General features: G+C 44.8%; 2 long non-coding RNA genes across 2 annotated transcripts; one reads left to right on the top strand and one right to left on the bottom strand.

Annotated features, from left to right (window-relative positions):
* Positions 1–944: 944 nt before the first annotated feature.
* Positions 945–14,808, bottom strand: LOC133071776 (uncharacterized). Its single transcript, XR_009696526.1, has 3 exons — positions 14,600–14,808; positions 7,270–7,511; positions 945–1,288 (listed from the first exon to the last, which is right to left on the bottom strand). It is a non-coding gene; the product is annotated as an uncharacterized LOC133071776 (long non-coding RNA).
* On the top strand, positions 14,076–19,717 carry LOC133071777 (uncharacterized). The gene is made up of 3 exons (XR_009696527.1): positions 14,076–14,268; positions 14,382–14,522; positions 19,384–19,717. It is a non-coding gene; the product is annotated as an uncharacterized LOC133071777 (long non-coding RNA).
* The last annotated feature ends 6,627 nt before the right edge of the window (positions 19,718–26,344 follow it).

Below are 26,344 nucleotides of genomic sequence, written 5' to 3' on the forward strand. Positions count from 1 at the left end.
GGGTTTGTCTCCCAACAGAAAGAATTAGCAGCAGCAGCAGCATTTTAGTATAGCCCAAGGATATAACTTAGTGTTCTGAGTCAGCAAGTCTTTCTTCTGAGACTGGGGAATCTCCTAGCTGACAAGATAATCTCCAATGAAGCCAGACGCGATGGAAAGTCACTTTTGGACAAAGTCACCCTGCAGCAGTTTAAATAAAACACAATACTACCAACACCTAGAATCCACAATCAGTATTTTCACATTCTCTCTGTAGTTCAGACTTCTAACACCTTGTGAAGCAGCGTATGGGCAGCCACTCAGGATGGCGGTGCTCCTGCTCTCTGCGTGTCCCCTGCTGGACCAGCCCTGCTTCAGCTCCGCTCACCCTCGACTCACATGGCTATCCCATCCTCCTCATCACAGGGCTCCGTCAGTGACTGCCTACGTGCTTGTCCCCTGCCCCAGCTGCTGGTTTCCCAGGTAACTGATGAGCCAACCTGACTTCAACGCCCCCTCTAATGATAAACTCCCATAATGATAATGATAACTCCCAAACTTCCTCCCAGTAATGAAGCATGCTGCCACGTCCTGCCTGCTGTCTGCTGTTCAGAGTCGAGTGTCACTCCGGGACTTTTGCTTTGGACACGTAGGAGTCCCTATCCAATAAATCACTGATGTCGCTGGGCTCCTTGGTCTTCCTGCTGGGCAATTACAAGGTTTGCAGGATGCAGCTCAATGAGTGGATTTGATTACAGGTCAGAAACCTGCACCTCGAAGAGGGTGGGTGACCTCCCTAAAGTCACACAACTGGAAAGTGGCAGAGTCAGGATTCAGTTCTGTTGGTTCCAGGATCCCCTGCAGCTATTTGGGACAACAGGGGCGATGAACCACTGGTGATGAAAGGGAAGGAAATCTACCTGTTGGTTAGGGAAACACTCACTGCTATAAAAGACTCTGAAATGTGTAATCGCTCCAGCAATCAAAGTTTATTTCTTCCTAGTGTACACTCTAAAGTTGCACAAAAGTCTGCTGAGCAGCTGGCTTTCCTCCAAGCAGGGATTCGGGAACCTACACTCCTTCCATCATGTGGTTCCACCAGCTTCAACATGTGACTTCAAGCCGCCACATACGATCTGCATCAGGCCGGCAGCTGGGGAGAGCGCGCGGAGGTCTTCGGTCAGACTTGGAAGTGGCACACATCACACCCAAGCACAGTTCTTCAGCTAGAATTCAGTTACTTCACCGCCAATACTTAGCAACCAAGAAACTGCAAGGGAGGCTGGAAAATGTAGAACAGCTCTGCGCCCTGGAAGAAAGGGAAATGAATTTGGTCAAGTTGGGCAGTCCCCGCCATCACCCCTATCCTACAACAAGGAACATGAGATTCCAGGACAGAGCAAAAGCCCCGATGTGACCTTTGCTGGGGACATGAGTCCCCAGATGAGTCTGTAGAAAATCAAACCTTCAGCTGCACCTCAATCTGCAAGCATGCCCAAAGCCCTTCTGTAATAAGCCTTGATTGTTTTATCCTCTTGTGTGAGAGAATACTCCCCTCCACCTTCAACCTTGCCAGTCTGAGCACCCCTAGACCCATGGCTAGAGGTGGGCACATGTCCTGAGTAGACCCAAGCATATTTTTTCATCCCCTAAGAATCAGGGGTCGGTTTAGGGAAGGTCATGTGATCCAAGGAGAGCCTGTTGGCCTCCTTCCCTAACCAGTTAAGAAGGCTCTCCTGTCCCTGGTTACAAGACCATAAGAAGGGAAGGTGGGGCAGTCTGGTGTCATGCCTACAGCCTCGTGGAGACAGCTGGAACCAGGTATTAGGCCTTGGTCATGTAATTTAACCTCCATGAACCTTTTTTTTCAATGGAATAATAATTTCTACTTTGTGGAATTTCTGTAAGATTATGCAATAATATATATGTATAAATTGATTATCCCCTTAATAAATGGTAAATATTACTATTCATCTTCAGAATCCCCCTATATGACAGGCATTTATAATTCCAATTTTATAGGTGAAGAAACTAAGTCCTACATGCGAATAAGTGACAAAACCTAAATTAGACCAAGATCTGTCTGGTGGCTTCAAAGCCAACATCTTTCTACTATACCCGCCTTGAAAAGAAAACGATCCAAAAAGCAATAATTTGTCAATCCGGCACAGTTACACTGCAAGTGAATTTGAATTACACGTATCTGAAACTGTGGTACAAGACATTTACAAGGTCTCATTTTGTGCTCAAAACGAGAAATCATACAAATCCCCAGAATTAAAAATCAACAATTGCTCAATTTCAAAGCCTGTTCAGCCAAGTGAATTACAAAGTGCCACTTTCATTCTAAAACAGAAATTCTGTCTTCATTTTGTCAGTATCTTGCAAACTACGCTGTTAAGTCACAAGGCTCAAAACTTCATCAACTGATTTTGGTGACAGTTGTGTAGTTATTATGCATTTTTAAATAACCTATCGCCATGTCATCAGAGTATTCATAATTGGTAATGCAGAAAGGCACCAAAAGCAACGCATTTATTCCCTTCATAAGACGTCATAAAAAGTGCTCACTTCGGCAACACATATGCTAGATGTCATAAAAAGGCTCTAAAGAAGACCCGCCAGCCATTATGATATGCTATGCTTTCAAGTTACCAGATTCATTTCTGCAGAATATCAGAGATCATCTAAAGAAATGAAAAGCACCATTAAAAGGAAGTTACAGGCCAGTGGGTGTTGATTTATGTGCTCTGGGAACATACTCTTCCAGACTTTAGTTAGTGGAAAAATTTGCTTCGAATCACATGGGTTTTGAATAACACAAAGTCTTCAGGAATGCATCCATTGTATAAAATGAACCCACAGTGAAGATATCATCACCTTCTCCCAGGAACTCGGATATCCCAATGCACTTGGTAGCTATATTTCTCATTATGATTTACACTTTGAAAGTTGACTTATACATCAGTCTCCAATGACTTTGATTATTATGAGTCACCTCTGGTGATACCGAGGAAAATCAGTTTCCTGGTTTGTAAGAGGTTGTTGCTATTTAATGCAACAGCTGAGTCCCTGGCATGCAACGGCATCCAGCTCACCTACCTGAACCCCAGTCTCATCTATTTCTATGCCAACTTGGGGCGTAGAAATAGAGAGCCAGGGCCTTCTGTGAGGAGTGAATCTTGCACGTGGTGTGTAGCTTATAATAGCAGCTTTCATTTATTATTGTCTCTTGTGTGTCAGATACAACCCTAGGTACTTCACATGTGCTATCTCATTTTATTGACCTAACAATCCATGTGTATAGACAAGGGAGAAAACTAAGGCATAGAAATGTTGAATAACGGGTCCAGGTTATTAGGAAGTGGCAGACATGGTTGTTTCAGTGTTTGCATTTTAGTTTTAAATACGTCCATGTATACACTGTGATGTGTGTGATATCTGGTTAAGCAACAACCCCAGTGTCTAGTCTGATCAATAATCAGCAGTTCATGGGGTAGTGGCAGCATCCTCATGGGGAAGCCTGAGCTCCCGGTTACCATACCCGCTTCAGGTATGTGTGTCTTGATCAATATCTGATGCATTGCGAGTCAGCATAGCAGCAGTCAGAAACGGGTTTCCATCTGTGATCACAGTGGCTTCTTCACCAGCATGATGGATTTTAGACAGAGGATCTGATTGGAGCAATTAAAGGTATTTAAAACATGTGACTCAGCTAAAATATTTTAGACAAATTCTCCACAATTGCACAAATGAAATCTATGGACCCTTGACATCTGTAGCTTTCACCCTTAAGGATTCACTCTGACTGGCTCCATTGTACAGCCCTGAATTCAGAGGAGGCTGGCTCACTCTCCAGTCACTACCCGTTCTCTAGGGAAGAGCCCCTGAGTCTGGATGTTTGCTGAGTCTGCTCTGAATGACTCATGTGCCATTCAATGTATCATGTGAGGTGATGGGTAAAGCACCTATGATGGGACAGAAAGTGGGGGCTTCCTTCCAGCTAAAGAACAGTTTACAGAAACAGTTCTGTATTGGACAATAAATGTTCACTTAATAAGCAGTCAGCCTATGGGGCGGAATTATAACCCGGTAAGTGATATTGTGAGGAACAGAGTTATTTACTTTCATTTCAAACCTGCTGTGACTACAGAAGGAACCAAATAGACTCACGTTAGTTTCATCATTGGTATTGAACCCAGAGAGCTTCCCTGGTGCCTCAGCAGTAAAGAATTCGCCTGCAGTGAAGGAGAGGCAGGTTTGATCCCTGGGTCAGAAAGGCCCCCTGGAGGCGGAATGGCAACCCACTCCAGTGTTCTTGCCTGGGAAATCCCATGGACAGAGGTGCCTGGTGGGCTACAGTCCACAGGATCGCGAGTCGGACACGACTAAGCAACTAAACCACCACCTCTGAACCCAGCACTGGCTTCAGGGGCAGAACTCTCAACCACTAGGCTAGAGTCAAACAAAAACTCCATGGCATCAACCTTTGAAACCATGAGTAGATAAAACAAGAGAGTCACCCAACATTCTGAGAAATAATCATGTACAGCTGACTTCCAACAGGGCCATACGCCAAGATGTCGGTCTCTGCCAGGAAGGACTGGAATGATTGAGGGGAAAAGAGACCAGTCGGCTCTCCGGCTTTCCTACAGTCCCCACTGCACCTGCCTCTTTGGGCCAGTATATCAGAGATCGCCATCAACTTTGACTTTGGAACCAATGGACCTGGGCTAACCCCAGCTGAGATGTTATCAAAAGGAAGTTGGACTAGATGCTTGCTATTAAACCTTGGGTACTTCTTGGGAAGTACTGATGTATTTTGAAAATCAGAACACTACTCGCTTCAGGAAGCCTTTGCATTTATGGGAAGGGAGGGGAATTTGTTCCCTAATGAGGGTCTTGTTTACCAGCTGCCCTGCCTTGATCCCTGCCCTCATCTTCCTCATCGTCCAGATCTGGGTTCGGTCTCTCATACTTCCTGGCTTGCCTGGTTCTCCCCCTCAGCCCCAATGTACTGGGTCTTGACTAGATTTTGAACAGAATTGCTTTACTTCTGGTTTGGTTAGCGGTTTATAGAGAAAACTACCAAGTCATCCAAAACTCTGCTTCACCACAGAGCATCTATAATAGTCACCTCGACACAACTGTTGTGAAAAACCCACAGGACGCAGCGCTCAGACTGCAGTCCTGGCAGCCTAGGTTTCTGGTGATCAATTTCCCTGTCTTGCAGGTCCCCGGCCCCAGGAAACTGCCATCAATTCCCCCCTCGTGGATTTGGGGAAGTTCTGTGGCATACAGTGACAACTGCTTTTCTTCTAAGGTGTTTAGCAAGCATGTCATATACCCACATACATATAAATAAGATTAAAGATTTACCAGCTTAAATCCGTGTAAACCAAAATCACTAATAATCATCATTATAGATGTTTTTAAAACTATGAAAGCCCTATACAATCACCTTCCATCTAAATCATCACTCTGGGAACTACATGGTCACCTGCTGTATTTTCTGAGGAGAAATCTATTAAACAAATAGATATAAGGATAAAACCCAATTATAACATCATTTTAATTAAAACACAAAATTAAATACTACATTTATTTTGATCAGTTGTAAGGATGATCGCACTGATTATTTTTATGGAAAACAGTTGCTAATTAATAAATGCCAGAGAGAGAGAGAAAGAATAATGAATAGTGAATTCATTATTCAAACTGCCCTAGAGTCCTGGATTTAATCTGGTCCTAAAACCATTCATTTTGGGCTGTGCCTTTTAAGGCTGAAGTTTTTTCACTGTCACTCAAGGCAAAAACAGAAGCCTCCTTAAATTATGTTAGAAACAGATCAGCTCCCCGATAACATACACTCCACCAGAGACAGAAAGGAAGGAAAGAATAAGTCCAGAGGTAAATTAACCCCTGATGTACGGCGTCAGGCTTTACCCCCAAGCTCCAACGCACTGATGCCCTAAAAATTCCACCAACGACTGCACGGTCTGTTGATTCTTGAGGAGGCTGGGGACGGGGAAGGAGAAATCCATAGGCTATTAAACAAATACAACCACATTTAAATGACCCCGTTTAAAAACACAGCCTTTGTTTTTCAAAGCAGTTTTTTAGGTTCACAGCAAAATCCAGTGAGAAGAAAAAGAAACTGAATGGAAAGTAGAGAGATTTCCCCTGAACCCTCTGTCCCCACGTAAGCAGAGGCTCCCCCACATCTGCACCAGGGTGGTACATTTGTTGCAATCAATGAACCAACATTGATACATCATTATCACCCAAAGTCCACAGTTTACATCAGCAGTTCACTTGTAGTGGGATACATTCTGTGGGTCTGGACAAATGTAAAACAACATGTATCCATCACTAGAGTATCATATAGAATAGTTTCAGTGCCTCAAAAACCCCCATCCTCTGTCTATTCATGCCCTCCTCCCTAACCCCTGGCCAACACTGATATTTTGTACTGTCTCCATAGTTTCACCTTTTTCAGAATGTCATATTAGTTGGAATATTACAACCTATAGACTTTTAAGGTGGGCTTGTTTGACTTTGTAATATGTATTTAAGTTTCCTCCATGGCTTGATAGGATCCTGATCTTTAAAATAATCTTTTCTACTACACTATAGTAGATACTTATAGATATTTATGCCTTAAAACTTTAGAGGAACACTTTACAGTTCTGCTCTTTTCCTGGGATAGCCCTTCTCTTTTCTACCATCTAGGCAGGTCCAGGGATCTAAAAGAACTCATGGCCAAGCACTTATTAATGTACTTAGGGTCTATCACTGACCATTGTTCCAATCACTAAGGCTGTTGAACAAATGTACCCAACACTTAGTGATGCGGTAAAAACATTTATTATGCTCAAAGAATCTGTGGGTCAAGAATTTGGATAGAGTACCCCAAAGACACCTTGCCTCTGCCCTTCAATGTTGCAGGCCTCAGCTAGAGGACTTGAAGGCTGGAGGCTGGAATCATCTGAAGGCTCGTCTGTCTAGCAGCTGAAGCTGGCTGTCAGCTGGCGGCATCACTGGCGAAAACATGAATAGCCTTTGAGTGGCAGGGACTTTACCAGATCCTAGGAATTTATAGTGAAAAACCATGGTTTCTGACTGCAGGACATGAGGAATGATAGCAGTGACCAGGTGAACTGACAATACCACTAACGTTTTAGGTTCTAAGGGAGAACTTAAACTGAGGTGCTTCAGAAAAGCATCAAACTGGGAGCTCACAAAAGGTGTCTCAGGGAAACTGCTGCAGAAGCTTATGCAAAATCTCACCTGAGTCTGTGAAAATACAGATGTAGCTCCGTGGGATCTGACTTCAACCCAGGCCTCAGGGCTACTTCCTAGAGCCACTAGCACAGAACCTGTGGTCACACACCACCCTCCTGGGTCATCACAAGTCTTTCCTAGTCTCCTTGAGAAAGATACGATGCTGGCAGAAAACTCCCACACCTTCTTCAAGGTGGCAGCGTGGACCAAACCAGGGCAGAGGCGGCAGCTCTGATCTCTGGGGTTACCTGGAACAGTTGACAGAGTCAGTAGGTCATAGAAATGGTCCTGTCAGAATTAATTGCTCCACCAGCTTATTCTGAAAATGGTCTGAGGTCAAAGATGGCGGAATCAGACACGGGCTAATGGCTCGATTCATCACTCTCTTCCCCCTCCTCCTCCAGGCCAGGTTTCCAAGAGGACTCAGGAGACCCCTGTTTGAAAATGATCAAGTTTGTCATCTTCATTTTACAGAAAGGAAACTGAGAACCAGAGAGATACAAGGGACTCGTGGTAGATGACTCACACCCAAGGCTAGTTTGGGTTTTTATTTTTTTACAGTAGGCAAAGCACTAGAAAATATTCCTTTGAAATGTGTGAGCAAGTGTCCAATGTGCAGTGGGGTCTGAAGGGGATTATCAGTCAGTCACTTCCCTAATTGACCTCACATTTGGAGAAGGGAAAGGCTACCCACTCCAGTATTCTGGCCTGGAGAATTCTATGGACTGTATAGTCCATGGGGTCGCAAAGAGTAGGACATGACTGAGCAACTTTCACTCACTCACTTGGGTGGGATACTGCAGATGGATACAGAGGTGGCTGTCCGTCCTCTCCTTAAATGCTACCACCCCACATGGCTGAGGAAGCCAGTCCTTCCCCCCGTCAACCCCCTCCAACCCCCCACTTCCCCCTCTCTCTGCCCTGAAGTACACTCGGTTCCCTCAGGGCTGAGAGAGGCGACTGGGGCTGAATGAATGATATAGCCTTTTAATTTGCTTTTAATTATCATGGCCTGGTAACCCTTCCAAAGACCCTTCACAGAGAGTAGTTTTATTTTTCTACTTATTAACCTCATTCACTAGACTGGAAAAAAGAATTCCCGTCCCTCAAGGCCTCTCACTTTCATTCTTCTAATTCTTTTTTTTTTCAGCACCAGGAAAGTAATGTGTATAAAACCGGAGCCAAGTAGATTGTGGCTTCAAACACAAGCCTGTTCGGAGCAGAAGCCCGTGGGATTGCTGCGTTTCAGCCTCAGGGGACAGCCCCAGTGGCCTCAGTCTGTGAAAGGGAGGGGCCTGAATGGCCCTTTGATTCAGCCCAGATCTGGGGGTGGAGGGTGGGGAAGGAGCAGGCCTGTCATTTGACACTCTCTGTTGGGCTTGGCCCTGGGCCTTTCCCTTTTCAGGCCTCCTTGGAGCCTGCAGGCCTCTCTGAGGATGCCCCTATGCGGCTAGTTGCTGCCATGCCAGAAATTCCTGGGCCCTCGGAAAGTATACCGGCCACCCCAAGGCCTCGGCGAATTCCACTAGCTTTGAGAATGCTGCTCTTCATAGCGTTCCTCCTCCTAGCGCTTCCAGATACACACACACACACACAGAAACACACGCACAGAGAGATATACACACAGCCGCACACAGCCCCACACCTTGTCCTGCTTTAGTAGGGCATTAACCATATGTTTGCTAGTTGATGTTTGAAGTATGTGTTGTTCTTGCTTGCACGGGAAACCAAAGAGTTTCCCACGAGTTAACCAGAAAATTATTAGAGCTGATGAAAGAGCTTAACAACGATAAGAGACAAATATAGTTACATAGTTATATATATATAGCTATAAATATAGTTATAACCACAACAAATATAGGTTTGGTTATAGCTTTGGATATTGGATGAGTTTGAACTCTGGCTTCACCACTTAGGATCTTAGACCATTTACTTAACCTCTCTGCTCTTCAGTTCCCTCATCTATAAAAGGTTATAATAATAAAACTTGCTTCACAGAGTCATTGGGAGACTGAGTGCATTCCATACATACAAAATGCCTTGAGCAGTGTCTGGCTCATAGTGAGGACGATGTGAACGTTAGCTATTACGGTGAAAGTCACTGGCTTTGAGATCAGTATACAAAAATTGTTTATATGCAACACATGGCAGCAAATTTTAATGATATCAAGATATTATTTTTAAAAGATTGCATTTATATCATTTTAACAAGCATAAAATACGGTGTATGGTTTTGTGAGTGCTGAGTCCCTTCAGTCATGTCCAACTCTTTGCAGCCCCATGGACCATACCCTGCCAGGCTCCTCTGTCCCTTGGATTCTCCAGGCAAGAATACTGGACTGGGTTGCCCTTTCCTACTCCAGGGGATCTTCCCAATCCAAGGATCGAACCCAAGTCTCTTCTGTGTCTTGCATTGGCAGATGTGTTCTTTATCACTGGCACCACCCAGGACACCATGTATAGTTATAAATCTAACTAACAATGGCATGCTTTAAGAAGAAACTTATAAAATCTTATAGAATGTAATTAAAGATGACCCACATATGTGAAGAGGAAGATTTCTTATCTAAGACCTTTTTTTCTTCCCCATATTAATCTTTAATTCAAAGAAATTCCAAACAAAATGTTGATGGGTTACTTTTAGAGTGTATATATATATGGAACTGTACAAGCTGATTCTATTAATAAATGAAGATTAAAGACCAAATAACTGAGAAGCAGAGTATTAGCAGAGGCTGACAATAGAATATAGAAAGAGAAAAGAGTCCAGAAAGACTCCTGCATTTATGGAAACTTGATACATGGAAAAAGTGGTTTTACAGATCAGTTGGAATAGGATGAATTACTCAGAAAACAATGCTAGGGTAATTGGTCAGCCATTAACAAGAACTCAGTTGAATCCCTGCCTCACCCAGAGTCTGGACTAAAGACCTAAGTGTGAAAAACAAAATAAAGAAGACTATGGCGTTCTCGGGTCAAAGAAAAATTTCTTTTCTGTTTTCTCTTTCAGTTTTATTGAAACATAATTGATACACAGCAAGGAAGAATTTCTTAAACAAGACTTGGAAAGCACAAATCATAAAGGAAAATGAATATATCTGGGTTAAAATTAATTTCTGTTAATATTGTATTATTTTCTGGTTAACCAAGGTGGGTTAATGGTCCTGCCTTTACACTCTTTCCTAGTAATAGAATAATACAAACACATTGGTGCCCTTTCTGTGGTGGCTTTTCATTGCCTGCCTTCAAGTAGGTAGAATGCACATGTCCACACGACTGGGTTTGATCTTGACCACGTGATTTGCTTTGGCCAAGAGAATAACATAGATGATGCTCAACCAGAGATGTTAAATGCACTGGTGTGATTTACCTTGCCCACTATCATTTATCAGAAGAAGAATATGCCATGAATAGCTTCTGGTGTCTTCAAGCGAGAGGTACATGGAACAGACCTAACCAGACCTGAAGTCTAAAGCAGAGCCATCCTGGCCTACCAACAGAACTGTGGGTTAGGAAAATAAAATCCTGTTGCTACAAACCATTGAGATTTTGAGGGTGATATTTTTATACAGCATTATTTTAGCAATAGCTGAGTAGCACATTAACTTAATTAAAAGAAAAAAAATTATTTTGGAAGGATATTGGGGGTTCACAGAATCAATAGCAGAATGGAGGCTTGGAAATAGGCAGGAATTAGGATACTTCTGGAGGACAGGATTCAAAGGCCAGCAGGAAGTCTAAAAGCAGGTTCTAGAAGGCTGGGGTGAAATAGAATTCTTTCCTGTTTCTTTGATCCTCCCGTCAAGATTCAAATACCAGGTAGAGAGCATGTACCTGTCCTAGCCTGGGCCATCTCTCTGCCCATTAATGAAGGAGTGCTGGAATCTTGGTCACTGTCTCCCAGACACATCCAGTGGGAAGAAAGAATGCCCAAAAGGAAATCATGTGCTTTTTTTTTTTTTTGCTGCAGTGCCTGACTTGTGGGATCTTAGTTCCTTGACCAAGGATGGAACCCATTCCCCCTGCATTGGAAGCACAGAGTCAAGACCACAGGACCACTAGGCAAGTCTGTAAATGATATCCTTTTGAAAAGAGGGGTTTCAAACTGGGCAGCCAGAAACAAGAAATGGCCATGACTCATACTGACCAAGCAACCTTCTGGTTATGCTATTTCTTCCACTGAGGCAGGGCCTGCAACAGAGAATACTCACCGCTTATACTTACTTTGTCCCTCGGACAGCAAGGAGACCAAACCAGTCATCCTAAAGGAAATCAAACCTGAATATTCATTGGAAGGACGGATGCTGAAGCTGAAGCTCCAATACTTTGGTCACCTGATGCCAAGAGCCAACTCACTGGAAAAGACCCTGATGCTGGGAAAGATTGAAAGCAGGAGGAGAAGAGGGCAACAGAGGATGAGATGGTTGGATGGCATCACCGACTCAATGGACATAAATCAGTGTTGAGCAAACTCTGGCAGATAGTGAAGGACGGGGAAGCCATGCTGTGGTCCACAGGGTCACAAGCAGTCAGACATGACTTAGCGACTGAAGGACAACAACACTCACCTGTCGACAATGAGATTTTTCACAGTGAACTCATGCCTGGTCTTGAGAAAAGGCTGTCCACTCCTTGCCAGAACTGTGTTTCTGTGTCTGTGTAGGACCTCTGCATTCCCAGTGACTCAATCAAGGTAATGCTTCCTGGGGGGAGGGTCACTTAGCCACTAGCTGGCCTCCTGGATGTCTCCACTGAGGCCACAATTTTCCAACAGAAGAGACTGGAGAAATAGACTAGACGCGAAGGGTGGAGCAGGAAGCAGGTTGGTTGGTTTTAGATTTTACTTTGAAAACCTAGATATCAGAACAGGTTTTAGCTCACATAACCAGCAGGGCATAATTGGACTAATTTTGTGTTGGGGAAGAACTCAAACAGAACTTTGTTTCAGGAGAGTTATTCTTTCCAGGCTGTATGGGTGGGAGAAGAGAAGGGACATGGGGTCTCTGTCTCCTTAGTGCAGCTTTTCAAGCTAGAAGTGGAACCATGCGGAACTTCTTGGAAATCAGTTTCCAGCTCCCCAGAAGTCTCCTCTCCCACGCTAAGTCAAGCCCTATTCTGCCAATCATCAGAGACTAGGTGAAATCAGCTGTGTTCATGACTGCCTGGGATGGCATCAGTGAAGGACTGGTGGTGTTTCTACATCAGGAGCTCTCAGGCTGTGAGCCATGAATCCTCTGGAGAGCCTTGGAGCTGTTGCAAGAGGCTCCAAATATATAAACATCCCAACCACAGTCTGAGGCTGGGTAGATAACATATCATCTGTGTCTGCACTACTCTTCCCTAAATGTATGAAGACGTGCTTGGATTTAATTCAATGCAAATTCACTTTCAAGAGTCACTAGAGTCATAAGTTTCTTGTTAGTATAGACTTTCCTCAACCAATAAGTATCACTGCCAGGTAGGTCTTCAAACTAAATATATCTCCTGTCTCACTGATGGTGACTGCAGCCATGAAATTGACAGACACTTGCTCCTTGGAAGAAAAGCTATGACCAACCTGCTGATGTGCTCAGTCATGGCCAACTCTTTGTGACCACATACTGTAGCCTGCTAGGTTCCTCTGTCCATGAAGTTTCCCAGGCAAGAATACTGGAGTGGGTTGTCATTTCCTTCTCCAGGATGACCAACCTAGGCAGCATATTAAAAAGCAGAGATGTTACTTTGCCAACAAAGGTCCATCTAGTCAAAGCTATGGTTTTTCCAGTGGTCATCTATGGATGTGAGAGTCGGACTATAAAGAAAGCTGAGCACTGAAGAATTGATGCTTTTGAACTGTGGTGTTGGAGAAGACTCTTGAGAGTCCCTTGGACTGCAAGGAGATCAAACCAGTCAATCCTAAAGGAAATCATCCTGAATATTCATTGGAAGGACTGAGGCTAAAGCTAAAGCTACAATACTTTGGCCACCTGATGCCAAGAACTGACTCATTGGAAAACACCCTGATGCTGGCAAAGACTGAGGCAGGAGGAGAAGGGGACGACAGAGAATGAGATGGTTAGAAGGCAACCCCGGCTAGATGGACATGAGTTTGAGCAAACTCCAGGAGTTGGTGATGAACAGGGAAGCCTGGAGTGCTGCAGTCTATGGGGTTGCAAAGAGTCAGACATGGCTGAGCGACTAAACCCAACGGTCTCACTGAATTGATGTGAGGTTTAATTGATTAGCACATGCAGGCTCTTAGTTCTTGAAACAGACTAAAAGTTCAGCAAATACAAACAATTATTTAAAGCAAGCTTCATGCTTAAAAGGGGGAAACTACTCATTTTTTATGATATCTAGAATCATTTTTGTGCCACTGAGTTTTAAAGCTTTATGAATTGTATCATAAATCTTGTGAAGAGGAAAGAAATACTTCGAGATCTGTTGATCCTGCTGCTTCTAATGCAGAAAATCCCTGTGCCTATAAACCGTTCTCAACTCTGGTAGAAGGCATCCTTGGAAAAGAGCCCGTATCTCTTTGATTGACAGCCTGGCGGAGACAGGCCGAACCCAGAGCCCTCTGGACTCTAGTACAGCGTTCATCTGTTTCCTCCAGGGATGAACAATTAACTGCTGGCGTGGAAAATTCCATGGACAGAGGAGCCTGGCGGCCTACAGCCCAAGGGGTCGCAAAGAGTCAGACACTGAACGACTGAGCACGCTTGCACATTCAGTGAAGAGCAGCTGGCTCAGCGGAAAACACAACTGCTACTACTACGGTAACCACAAGATGTCGCTGTGACCCAAAATTTCACACCAGGTCTGCCCCCGCACCCCCCGCCCCTCCACCCCTCCACCCCCAGGGGCGGAGGGCAAGACCTCCCTTCATTTTCAAAGCTTTCTTTCCCAGCGCTTCCCAAACCCTACCGAGCAAACTGAATCAGCTGAGGTCTTGTTAAAATGCATGTTCTCATTCAATAGGCCTGGGATGGAGCCTGAAATCCTGCATTGCTAACAAGCTTTCAGGTAATGCCGAGGCTGGAGCTTTCAGTATTTCTGCATTGTGGTTTTGATGTGGCCTGGGAGTAAGAATTAAGTAGACCCGAAAAGCGGGCTCCATTCTACTCCTTGCCTTTCAGAGGTAGTGAAGAGGAAGAAGAAATCAAAATGAGAAACAGCAAAAGAAAAAGAGGGCAGCTTTCTTTTAACGTGCCAGTCTCCCGAGCCTTCTGCAGTTCGTGCTCAGAAGAGTGACGGACGTGGCAGGTGCCCCCGCCAAGGTGAGCGGTAAAGAAGGTCAGAAAGGGTTTTCCCAGAACATCCTTTCTCTGACACGAGGGCTCATTAAAGAACTTACCGCAGAACTTCGTGTTTCCCTTGGTGTTTTACACATTCAGTGGCCAGATGCTTCAGCACACACTCCATAGCTCCCTGCAAAAGCCGAGTTTCCAATAGAGTTCATATAAATGGGTTGGGGGAAGCCAGCCTGAGCAATGAAGCGGCGGACTAGCCGGAAGAGACGCCCGGCCGATGGTGTTGCTCTAGCATGCACAATGGGATCTATTTTAATAACATGAACTTCTGCTTTCTGCCTCCGGAAAGGCCCCATGGGGAGCAATCGGCGAAGTGAAACTGCTTCTAACCCGACTTCTCTGGGGCCCTGACTTCAAGGTTAGATGCACGCTGCAAAATGAGAAGTCACTGTGCCTCTGAGTTGCTGTTTTTCTTGATCCCCCCCCCCCCCCTTTTTTTTTTAATCTGGCTTGGTTTTTCGTTTTTAGTGATCTTCGCTTATCATTTGTGTCCTTTTCTGGCCTGAAGCCCCCAAAGTCCTTTGGTTTAAAGACGGAGATTTCAAAATGGAAAACAGAGGGCTGTCTATTGAGTTTTGATCTACCGTATCAGTTCAGTGTAAAACTTGGCCAGCTTTTTGCTTGTGAAGTCTCAAGAAGATGTTGGCTCTAAGTTCTTTTCTAAGATTCTGGAGTTAATTTACCCCCTCCATCCTCTCCTGAGCCTCCTTAGGGGGCACACCTGCCCATCCAGTGGGCATAAAATATGCAGCAGGGTGGGCTTCCCTGGTAGCTCAGATGGTTTAGAATCTGCCTGCAATGCAGGAGACCCTGGTTCTATTTCCGAGTGGAAAAGATCCCCTGGACTTCGAAGGGATAGGCTACCTACTCCAGTATTCTTGGGTTTCCCGGATGGCTCAGCCAGTAAAGCATCCTCCTGCAATGCAGGAGGCTCGATTCCTGGGTCGGGAAGACCCCCTGGAGGAGGGCATGGCAACCCACTCCAGTATTCTTGCCTGGAGAGTCCCCATGGACAGAAAAGCCTGGCAGTCCATGGGGTTGCAAAGAGTCAGGCATGGCTGAGCGGCTAAGCACAGCAGATGCTGAAGGGTGTCCTGCTGCTGCTGCTGCTAAGTCGCTTCAGTCGTGTCCGACTGTGTGACCCCATAGATGGCAGCCCACCAGGCTCCCCCGTCCCTGGGATTCTCCAGGCAAGAACCCTGGAGTGGGTTGCCATTGCCTTCTCCAATGCATGAAAGGAAAAGTGAAAGTGAAGTTGCTCAGTCATGGCCAACTCTTAACGACCCCATGAACTGCAGCCTACCAGGCTCCTCTGTCCATGGGATTTTTCCCAAACCCAAACTGGGAAGAGAAGTTGGGCTGTTTGGGTGATGTTCACTCTTCTGTTTGTAGGCATAAGTTGATATGCATAAGTAGGGGGTTGTGTTTTGGGGGGTCCCCAAGGAGGGGTGGGAAGGAGTACAGATAGTGGAAAGGATAGGGTGCCGTTTCATACTCCTTGCCCCCCGGACTGGTTTGGAGCTCCCAGGAAGGATAGGAGTGAGTGCTGAACAAATGGATTTCCTTAGAGACTGGGTGAAACTCTGGATCCCAACACAGCAGCTTTGAAATGCTGAGATGTTAACACCCAGTTTTGAGGAAAGAGGTTTCCTTGTTGTTTTTAATCTCATCTAGCAGATGTAGTTCAACTATTTGTTTTGATTATATAAACCACATACTTGCCTTGGGGGAGCTGATTTCTGGACCTTTTTTTAAAGGATAAACTATTTTAAAATTCTAATTCGAACTTGCTATAGAAATTGTAAAGGCTAAGAAAAAAAGACACAAGTTTATGGTATTTGCCCAGTTAAGAATCCTGAAACAATCATGTACAAAAACTGGGAAAGGAAACAGCAAAGGAGCAAAGTTTATTTTTGCCCAATGGGCTAATGAGTCACAATTTCACCTTCATAATTTATTATTTTAAGCATCAGAAGATTTTTTTTCTTCACTTTCACTTTGCAGAAAAATATTATAGAAAAGAAGCCAAAAGAATATTTGACATATTTTTAAGTGGGGCAGAGATTTAAATTTTTTGTTATCATTATTTTGATTACACATACTTCTGGTACTATTTTTATTGGAATGAATACGTGGTGTTTTCCTCTTTCCTTGTTGCTCAGTAGCCCAGTCGTGTCTGACTCTTTGCGACCCCATGGACTGCAGCACACCAGGCCCCCCTGTCCCGCGCCATCTCTCAGAGTTTGCCCAAGTTCAAGTTCATTGCATTGATGCTGTCCCGCCATCTCATCCTCTGACTCCCTCTTCTCCTTCTGCCCTTGATCTTTCCCAGCATCAGGGACTTTTCCACTAAGTCTTCCGTGTGCATCAGATGACCAAAGGAGCTTCAGCATCAGTCCTTCCAGTGAATATTCAGGGTTGATCTCCCTGAAGATTGACTGGTTTGATCTCCTTGCTGTCCAAGCGACTTTGAAGAGTCTTCTCCAGCACTACACTTCGAAGGCATCAATTCTTTGGCGTTCTGCCTTCTTTACAGTCCAGCTCTCACAACCTTACGTGACCTCTGAGAAGACCATAGTCTTGACTATATGGACCTTTGTCGGCAGAGTAGGGTCTCTGTCTAGGTTTGTCATCCCTTTCCTGCCAAGAAGCTGTCGTCTTCTGATTTCATGGCTGCAGTCACGGCCCGCTGTGATTTTGGAGCCCAAGAGGAGGAAGCCTGTCACTCCTTCCACCTTTTCCCCTTCTATTTGCCGCGCAGTGATGGGGCCAGATGCCCTGCTCTTAGTTTTTTTAATATTTAGGCTTAAGCCAGCTCTTTCACTCTCCTCCTTCACCCTCATCAAGAAGCTCTTTAGTTCCTCTTTGCTTTCTGCCATTAGAGTGGTATCATCTGCATATCTGAAGTTGTTGATATTTCTCCCGCCCATCTTAATTCCAGTTTGTAACTCATCCAGCCCAGCATTTCTCATGACGTGCTCAGCATATAGATTAAACAAATAAGGTGATGGTAGACAGCCCTGTCATACTCCTTTCTAGATGTTGAACCAATCAGTTGTTCCATACAGGGATCTCACTGTTTCTTCTTGACCCGCATACAGGTTTTTCAGGAGACAGGTAAGAGCTTTCCACAGTTTGTCATGATCCACACAGTCAAAGGCTTTAACATAGTCAAGGAAACAGAGATAGATGTTTTTCTGAAATTCCCTTGCTTTCTCTATTATCTAGTTAATGTTGGCAACTTGTCTCTAGTTCTTCTTCCTTTTCTAAACCCAGTTTGGACATCTGGAAGTTCTTTGTTCACATAATGCTGAAGCCTAGCACACAAGATTTTAAGCATGACCTTACTAGCGTGGGAGATGACAGCAATTGTCCAATGGTTAGCACATTCTTTGGTACTACCCTTCTTGGGAATTGGGATGAGGATTGACCTTTTTCAATCCTGTGGCCACTGCTGGGTCTTCCAGATTTGTTGACATAATGAATACAAAACCTTGATAGCATCCTCCCTCAGGGATTTGAATAGTTCTGCTGGAATTTCATTGCATCCACTAGCTTTATTAATAGCAGTGCTTCCTAAGACCCACTTGACTTCCCACTCCAGAATGTCTGGCTCTAGGTGACTAACCACACTATCGTAGTAATCTGGTTCTTTAAGATCTTTTTTATATAGTTCTTCCGTGTATTCTTTCCATCTCTTTTTGATCTCTTCAGCATCTACTAGATCTCTACCATTTTTATCCTTTATTATGCCTATAAAAGGCCTCTTCCCTTAGTGTATTTAATTAGCAAGGTTTCTGAGACTGTGTATGTAGCCAAAGTCACTTTTTATTTTAAAAAGTTGATTGGGTGCTTTAGAGAATTAGTAGTTTTATGGTATATATTTATGTGCACTCAAATCAATAATAAGTTTTGTTTTTGAAGGTTTATTTACCTATTTCTCTAACAGAGTCATTTAATATGACATCAGATTTTAAATTATTTGTCACTTTCAGATAAAACTCTAAGCACTGATAGGATTGTCTTATGTTTCCCAATTTTTTTATTGAGACATAATTTACATATAATATTACAGTAGTTTCAGATGTACAATATAATGGTTCACTATTTGTATATATTGCAAAATGATCCCTACAATGTCTAATTAACATGTCACCATACAGAGTTACAAATTTTTCTTTCTTGTGATGAGAATGTTCAAGATCTACACTTTTAGCAACTTTCAAATATGCCATATGGTATATGAACTATAGTCACCATACTGTACATTATATCCCCTTGGCTTACTTTATAACTGGAAATTTGTACCTTTTCATCCCCTTCACTCATTTCACTCACACCCCTTCCCCTGCTTCTATCGCCCACCAGTCTGTTTTCTCTACCTATGAGCTAATAGGTGTTTTTTGTTTTTGTTTTTATTTTGTTTTGGAGTCCATGTATAAGTGAGATCATGTAGTATTTGTCTGTCTCAGCCTGCCTTATTTCACTTAGTATAATGTCTTCAAGGTCTATTCATGTTGTCACAAATGGCAAGATTTTTTATTGACTAAATAATAGTCCATTGTTTATATACCACATTTTATTCATTGACTATCCTTGGGCATGTAGATTATTTCCATATTTTGGCTATTGTAAATAGTGCTGAAATGAACATGAGGGTGTATATTCTTTTCAAATTAGTGGTTTGTTTCCCCCCCCCCCACCCCGAAACCCAGGTGTGGAATTGCTGGATCATATGGTAGTTCTCTTTTTAATTTTTTGAGAAAACTCCCTATTGTTTTTCATAATGGCCATACCAATATACATTTCTTTTTTTTTTTTTTTGCAGCCCCCAGTGCAGCCCCCGGAAGGCAGCGAAGGAGGCGCCGGTGACGAGGAGCCCAGAGGGCACCATGGCCTGGCGGGCGGGCTAGGTCCAGATCGGTCCCTGGGGCTCCCGGGCTCTCAGCCCCGACGCATCCAACACCCCGCTGCGGGGACTGCTAGCAGGCTTCCCCGCAAGGCTGGGTGCCTAGATTCCCCCCTAATATACATTTCTATCAACAGTGCACTAAGGTTCCTTTTTCTCCACATCTTCACCAACAATTGTTATTTCTTGTCTTTTGGATGATGGCCATTCTAACAGGTGTGAATTGATCCTGTTGACTAGGTACGACTCTGGATCCTAGCATTGCAGCTTTGAGATGCTGAGATGTTGACGCCCAATTCTGAGGAGAAAGACTAAATCCACCACTACATGGAACTCAGCATGGCTCCTCACCACAAGATAAATGGATTTGAGATTATTAGGAGAAGCACTCTTAACATGAAGATTAACACGGTCTGGAAGGCACTTCATTTGGCAATATCAATAGTGCAAGGCTCCTTCCTGGACCTTGACAGGCCCCAGGCTAGCCCCCTGAGATAGCTGAAGTGGCGTAGACTGCAGTAGCACCAGACCATGAGTGTGGTTGACAGTGTGGAGGGTGAGCGTATGCAAGGCCCTTGGGGTCTCACAGAAGTGCTCATGGGGACTGAGAATGAGGCTCCTTGCTGCTAATGAGCCCTCTCTGTAGCCACAGGCAGTGAGGACTGACAGCATTCGGGTTATACACCAAGTCATGCCAACTGCTCTTGTGCAACAGTATCCTTCCATCCAAGAACAAGGTCCAGCAGGACAGTAGTTAGTTTCCAAGCTCATGGGAGGCTGAATAGCAGAAAAGATACGAAAGCCAGCTCTGTAATCAGACTGCCTGGGTTTCTCACTGTAATCAGACTAACCGTGAAACCTTAACCTTTTGGTACCTTGGGTACCTTATGATATGAGAACAATAATAAAATTTAATTCACAGGTCTACGAGAATTAACAAGTAAAACTCACGACAGCCTTAGAACAGTGACAGACATGTGTAAACCCCGAGAAAGGTCAGCAATTTGTATTATTACGCAGTGTGCCAGGATGCTTAAAACAGCATCATGGAGACTGATTCAGCTCTTTCCTAGAAACAAAAGAACCAGGAGGAGGGCTGATTGGTCTCTGGATCTCCACGGGGCTAGTGAGTCTGGGAGTTAAAAGAAGACAATGAGATTGCAGCACTGTTTATAACAGCCAGGATGTGGAAGCAACCTAGATGTCCATCAGCAGATGAATGGGTAAAGAATTCATGGTACATATATACAATGGAATAAACTCAGCCATAAACAAAGAATGAATCTGAGCCCTAATGAGGTAGATGATCCTAGAGCCTGTTATACAGAGTGAAGTAAGTCAGAAAGAAAAAAACAAATATCCTATGTTATCGCATACACATGGAGTCTAGAAAGATGGACCTCTTTGCAGGGGAGGAATAGAGAGAGACGCAGACAGAGAAGAGACTTGTGAGCACAGCAGCAGGAGAGATGGGACAGATTGAGACAGTAGCCCTGAAACATATGCGTCACCATGTGTCAAATAGACAGCTGGTGGAAGGTTGCCGTATAACACAGGAAGCTCAGCCTGGCGCTCTGTGACCACCTGGAGGGATGGGAGGGTAGTTCAAAAATGTGGGGATGTATGTACACGTATGGCCAATTCATGTTATTGTATGGCAGAAAGCAATGCAACATTGTAAAGCAATTATCCTCCAACTAAAAATAAAAAGTAAAGAAGACAATGAGAGCTAGTAGCTGGTAGAGGTTCCTCCGGCATCTTTCTCTGGCCCATTCCCCCCCACTGGGGTCACAGGTACTGTGGTTCCAGGATGACAAACACTTCAGTGCCTTAGGATTAGAGAGTTTGTGGGCACAGTTAAGGCTCTAACTTCCTCTTTGAGGGAGAACGGAAGTTAATAATGTGGTATTCTCACCCATCATGAGATAAAATGAGATTCTTCTTTCAGGTTTTATAAAAACCCTAAGAGGAACTTCCTATAACCTTAACATGGTGGAATTTGCCTTTTCCGATATGTCAGACCCATCAGTCTCAGCACGGACTTTCACCACATTCCCATTAGCACTCAAGACACAGACTGTTCTGCTGCCAATAACTTACTTTAAAACTGAAAAAAAGACATCGTGCCTCCAAGAAATAAGAAGCCATGTATGTTCTGGCTGCATACGCCAGGATATTCTCCTTCTCAAAGCAGCCTCTAGGGTGTAGAGGGCTGTAGGTATAGGTCCCTGCAGGGCTGTAGGAAGAAAATTTTGCAGAGCTCCTGTCTATATAAATAATCTGATTTTAAAATGTTTCTAAAAGTACAGACCTGTGTGAAGTATAGTGACTTATTCCTGGAGATGGGTAGAGAAGAGTTACCTGTCACTGTCTATTTGGTAAATCAAAAAATTCTTTATAGGGTTCAAGCACTGTCTCTTCCTGTTCAAATCCAAGAACCATCTCTTCAGGCACTTTATTGTCCAGTATAATGTTCCTGGAGAGTTTCCACCAGGAATCAATAGTAGCAATGCTATAATTAATCACAGGACCAGGGCTCTTCAGGACCCGTTTCCATTAAACAGCACGGATCTGTTTGTGTCTTCAGTTCTCTGCTAGCATGTCTCTAATAATGGTTTCATTATTACTCATGACAATGCAGCTCCTGTCCACACCACCTTCCAATTTCTCTCTCTCTCAAAGGTTGGTGGTACTGTGCCTTGTTGATGCAAGTCTTCCAAGAAGTATGCAGGGAAATGTAAACTGATATTTGTTTTCTGGTCTCATTAAGTTTACCATTCAGAATTTTATGGTGGAAACAGAGGATAAGGCATATCCCAGCCTGGACTCTTGAGGCGGGAATCACGGCATCTCTAGAATGGGAGCCCTTTCAATGTTGACTGAACACACACCACTGCCAGTGGGGAGGGTCGTGAGGGGTCCATGCGTGAAGAGGGAGGCTCACCTCCACCGCTACAAAATAGGAACTTCCCTCGTCCACATGACATAGGGCTGGAGAGCGTGATTTCGCCATGTCAACGGGAGGCAAGAGAAGACAGTGGCCAGAAGACCCGTTGGTGTTCAGTCTTGAAAGCCACCCTCCAAGGACTGCTTCATACCTGGCACATAGCCTGCAGCACGGAGGTTCTCACCCTGGATGCCGGAGGCTCAGGGGGGATGGGGGGTAGCACCCACGGTCACCCCTGCCACAGGTACTGAAGCCAGGAGGTGGTACCACGCTCAAGTCACAGAGGGACTCAGGCTCACATGGCAGCTCAAGCCCAAGGGTTAGTGGTAAACGGTTGGTATCCCAGACCCCCAAAGTCAGCCTGAAGTCAAGAGCGTTACCCCAAACCAGCATGTGTGTACCATTCTGGCCCAATCTTGAGGGATTCCACAGTTTCAACCGCAGAAGTGAGCTGCTTGCCAGACCGTCCACCTCAGATGGGGACCCAACAGCAGCCGCTGAGAGCCCCCACAGGCATGAAATCCAGAGCCCTGTAGGATGCCTGGTTGGCCTCTGTGCAAGGCAGAGGGTCAGAGAGTACCTCAAAGGGTCAAATGAAGACCAGGGTCCATGCAGGTCTGGATCTGGGCCAGGGACATCCTGCTTGGAGGACGTCATCAGGCCTGGCAGTACTAGACCCTCAGAATGTAACCATCATTTCAGACATGCTATCAGGGAACCACAGCAACAAGGAGGAGATGCACGGAAGTCTCTCCAGAGAGCTGGGTGTGGGGGAGAGCAGACAGGGCCTGAGGTGTGGGCCACAGCAGAGACCTCGTTGGCCCAGAACTTCCATTTCTCCTCTTGAAGAGCTGATACAGCAATAAGAACAGAGGCGGTGATGGGGGGTTGACCCATAAAACCCATTTGTGGCGATCCATATAATATGCAGACTCTGAAATCATTCACGGGCAATCCACAGCAAGCCCCTCAGATGAAGCAGAATCTAGCAGGAGGAAGTCAGGGGCAGAGCCGAAGGTGGGGACAGGGGAGACAATCCAGTGACGGATGGGCCAAGAAAAGGAAAGAAAGTGAAAGTCTCTCAGTCGTGTCCCACTCTTTGCAACCCCATGAACTATACAGTCATGGGAATTCTCCAGGCCAGAATACTGAAGTGGGTATAGCCTTTTCCGTCTCCAGGGCATCCTCCCAACCCAGGGACTGAACCCAGGTCTTCCACATTGCAGGAGGATTCTTTACCAGCTGAGCCACAGGGAAGCCCAAGAATACTGGAGTGGGTAGCCTATCCCTTCTCCAGAGGATCTTCCCCACCCAGGAATCGAACTAGGATCTCCTGCATTGCAGTTAGATTCTTTACCAACTCAGCCATCAGGGAAGCCCGGTCCCAGAAAATGTAAGGAAAAATATACTTGCTGAATGTGAAGAATGCTCCCTGACTAGTAAACCTATGTGCCTGATTTACAACAAGGCCCACCACTGAAGTGGGTGAACTTGGCTGTCCTGCTGGACCTCAGAAGAGCAGAGGAGGTCAGTCAATGAAGTGTCTACAGACAAACTGTGTTTCCTTCAGAAAATCCTTGGAGGGAAGCTATGCGCCAGGCACTGTCCTGGGCAAAGGTAGGAACAACATCTGTGAGCAAAACAGACAAGATCTCTGCTCTAAAGGAGTTTGCATTCTCGTGGGGGAAGACAGAATAAGCAAAATAAGTAGAAAAATGATAACAGAGGGCTGAGATCGGTACCAGCGGTAGAGGGGTGGAAAATGGAGCTAGGGTACCGTGGGAAGCTTCCCCAGCAAAGCATCAGTGATAAAATTGTCCTTGCGACCTCCTGGGGAAACCAGGATCCCAATTATTCTTCATCCTTTGTATAGAGAACATGTTCTGGCTTGCGGATAAACGGCGGTTAATCTGAGGAGCAGCCCCAAGTCGTGAGTTACTGATAAAACAAGCACATTGTTTTAGGAATATTGGGTTGCCAATGCAGGATGCCTTGGCAAGTAGGGAGAGACTGCAGACAAGAGTCCAGATCTCAAATAATTGTGAGGAAGACTTAGGGGTTGTCCAGCTGCTGAAATTAGAAGTTGCTGAGAGCTAAGCCTAATGTGCTATTTTTAAAATTATAATAAAATGTCTATTTTTAAAAAACTGTATCTACTAAATTGAGAACTGGAATAACTGCCATGAATAACCCAATCCTGAAAACTTTAGGGCTGGTGTTATCCTCTTTGTTTGTTCCAAATTAACTAATCTGTAAAAGTCTTACACTGAGTAATTTATGCAAGATTTACAGAATCTTCACACAGTATGTCTGACTCCTCCAGAAGCCCGGAAACATACTGATGTCAGCAGCCCAGCTGCAGGGTGCTGGGAAGAAAGGCATTCTCTCCGTCCTCTGCCAGGGCTCCACTGTGGTTTCCTAGGGTTTCCCCTTTTACCAGACAGACCAGCAAGGAGGAAGAGGGGCATTCAGCCTCAGGGCTGCTGAACTCCCGCTCCGCAGAGTAGACAGCTGTCGGCCAAAGGGAAACACACCCTGGCTTCTAGATCCACGCCAGACTTCTCCCTACACTCTCAGGGACCTTCCTGAGAACTCTTTTTTAAATGATCACTGGTGTGAGGAATTCATACAACCACAAATCATAAGGAAACAAAGTTAGATGCAGAACCCAGTTTTACCTGCTTAGGAGATTGGCTTTACTAGATTGAACGAACTGAGATAGATGTTTTCCTACGTCGAGTACATCTGTGCTCAGTTGCTCGGTTGTGTCCAGCTCTTTGCGACCTCATGGACTGTAGCCCGCCAGGCTCCTCTGTCCATGGCATTCTCCAGGTAAGAATACTGGAGTGGGTTGCCATGCCCTCCTCCAGGGGATCTTCCTAACCCAGGAGTCAAACCCAAGTCTCTTGCATCTCCTGCATTAGCAGGCAGATTTTTTTTTTTTTTTTACCACTGCACCATCTGGGAAGCCTTTCGTAAGTTAAGAACAACCAAATATTGGCAAATTCACTGACTCAAGCTATACTCAGGAATCCTTCGATTATGGGTTCTCTATCTTCTCTTCCAAACTTTAACCTATGCCTCATCTTACTCTTCGGCTTCTCAGAATTCACCTTCAAATTCCACTCTCTGTCTTGAAGCTGGGCTTCCCAGGTGGTTCAGTTGATAAAGAAGCCACTTGCAATGCAGGAGACACAAGCAGATGCAAGTTTCCCAGGTCAGAAAGATCCCCTGGAGGAGGGAATGGCAACCCACTCCAGTATTCTGGCCTGGAGAATGCCATGGACAGAGGAGCCTGGCGGGCTACAGGCCACGGGGTCACAGAGTCGGACACGACTGTGCAGCTGAGCGTGCATGCACATCCTGAAGCCAGCTGAGTTTCTCTCGTTAACCCAGTGTCCATTCCATGAAAGGTCATTGAGCATCTTTTCTGAGCCATGCACTGAACAAACTGCTGCTGATACAAGGGCAGGGGGAAGTCTGTCCTTACCTTTGTGGAGCTCATAGAAGAGGGAGAATGGGTTTTAGAAACATATGTAATCAATTTGGTGATATAAATATGTTCAAAATGTTATAGAGAATAGAGGAGCATCATGCTTGGGGAAGAAATGAGGAAGGTTTCAAAGAAGAGTCAATATTTGGATTTTGGTTGAAGGATGTATAAGATTTCCTGAATAAGCTAGGGCAGGAAAGTATCACAGGCAGGCATGATGTAAGTCCTAGAGTCTGGGCACATAAAAAGAGATGCATGTTCTGGGAACGGGCCAATAGTTCAAAACGGCTCAGTGATAGGAAGCAAGGACATAAGTGGTGATGGTGTCAGATCTTATAAGCATTTCCTTCCTTTATCATGCAGGTGAGCCACAGACATTTTCCTAATTGGGGAAAGAACATGTTTGTTCTTGATGCTCATTTTTGAAATATAATTTTGCA

Source organism: Dama dama, chromosome 17, assembly GCF_033118175.1.
Source record: "Dama dama isolate Ldn47 chromosome 17, ASM3311817v1, whole genome shotgun sequence".
NCBI lineage: Eukaryota > Metazoa > Chordata > Mammalia > Artiodactyla > Cervidae > Dama > Dama dama.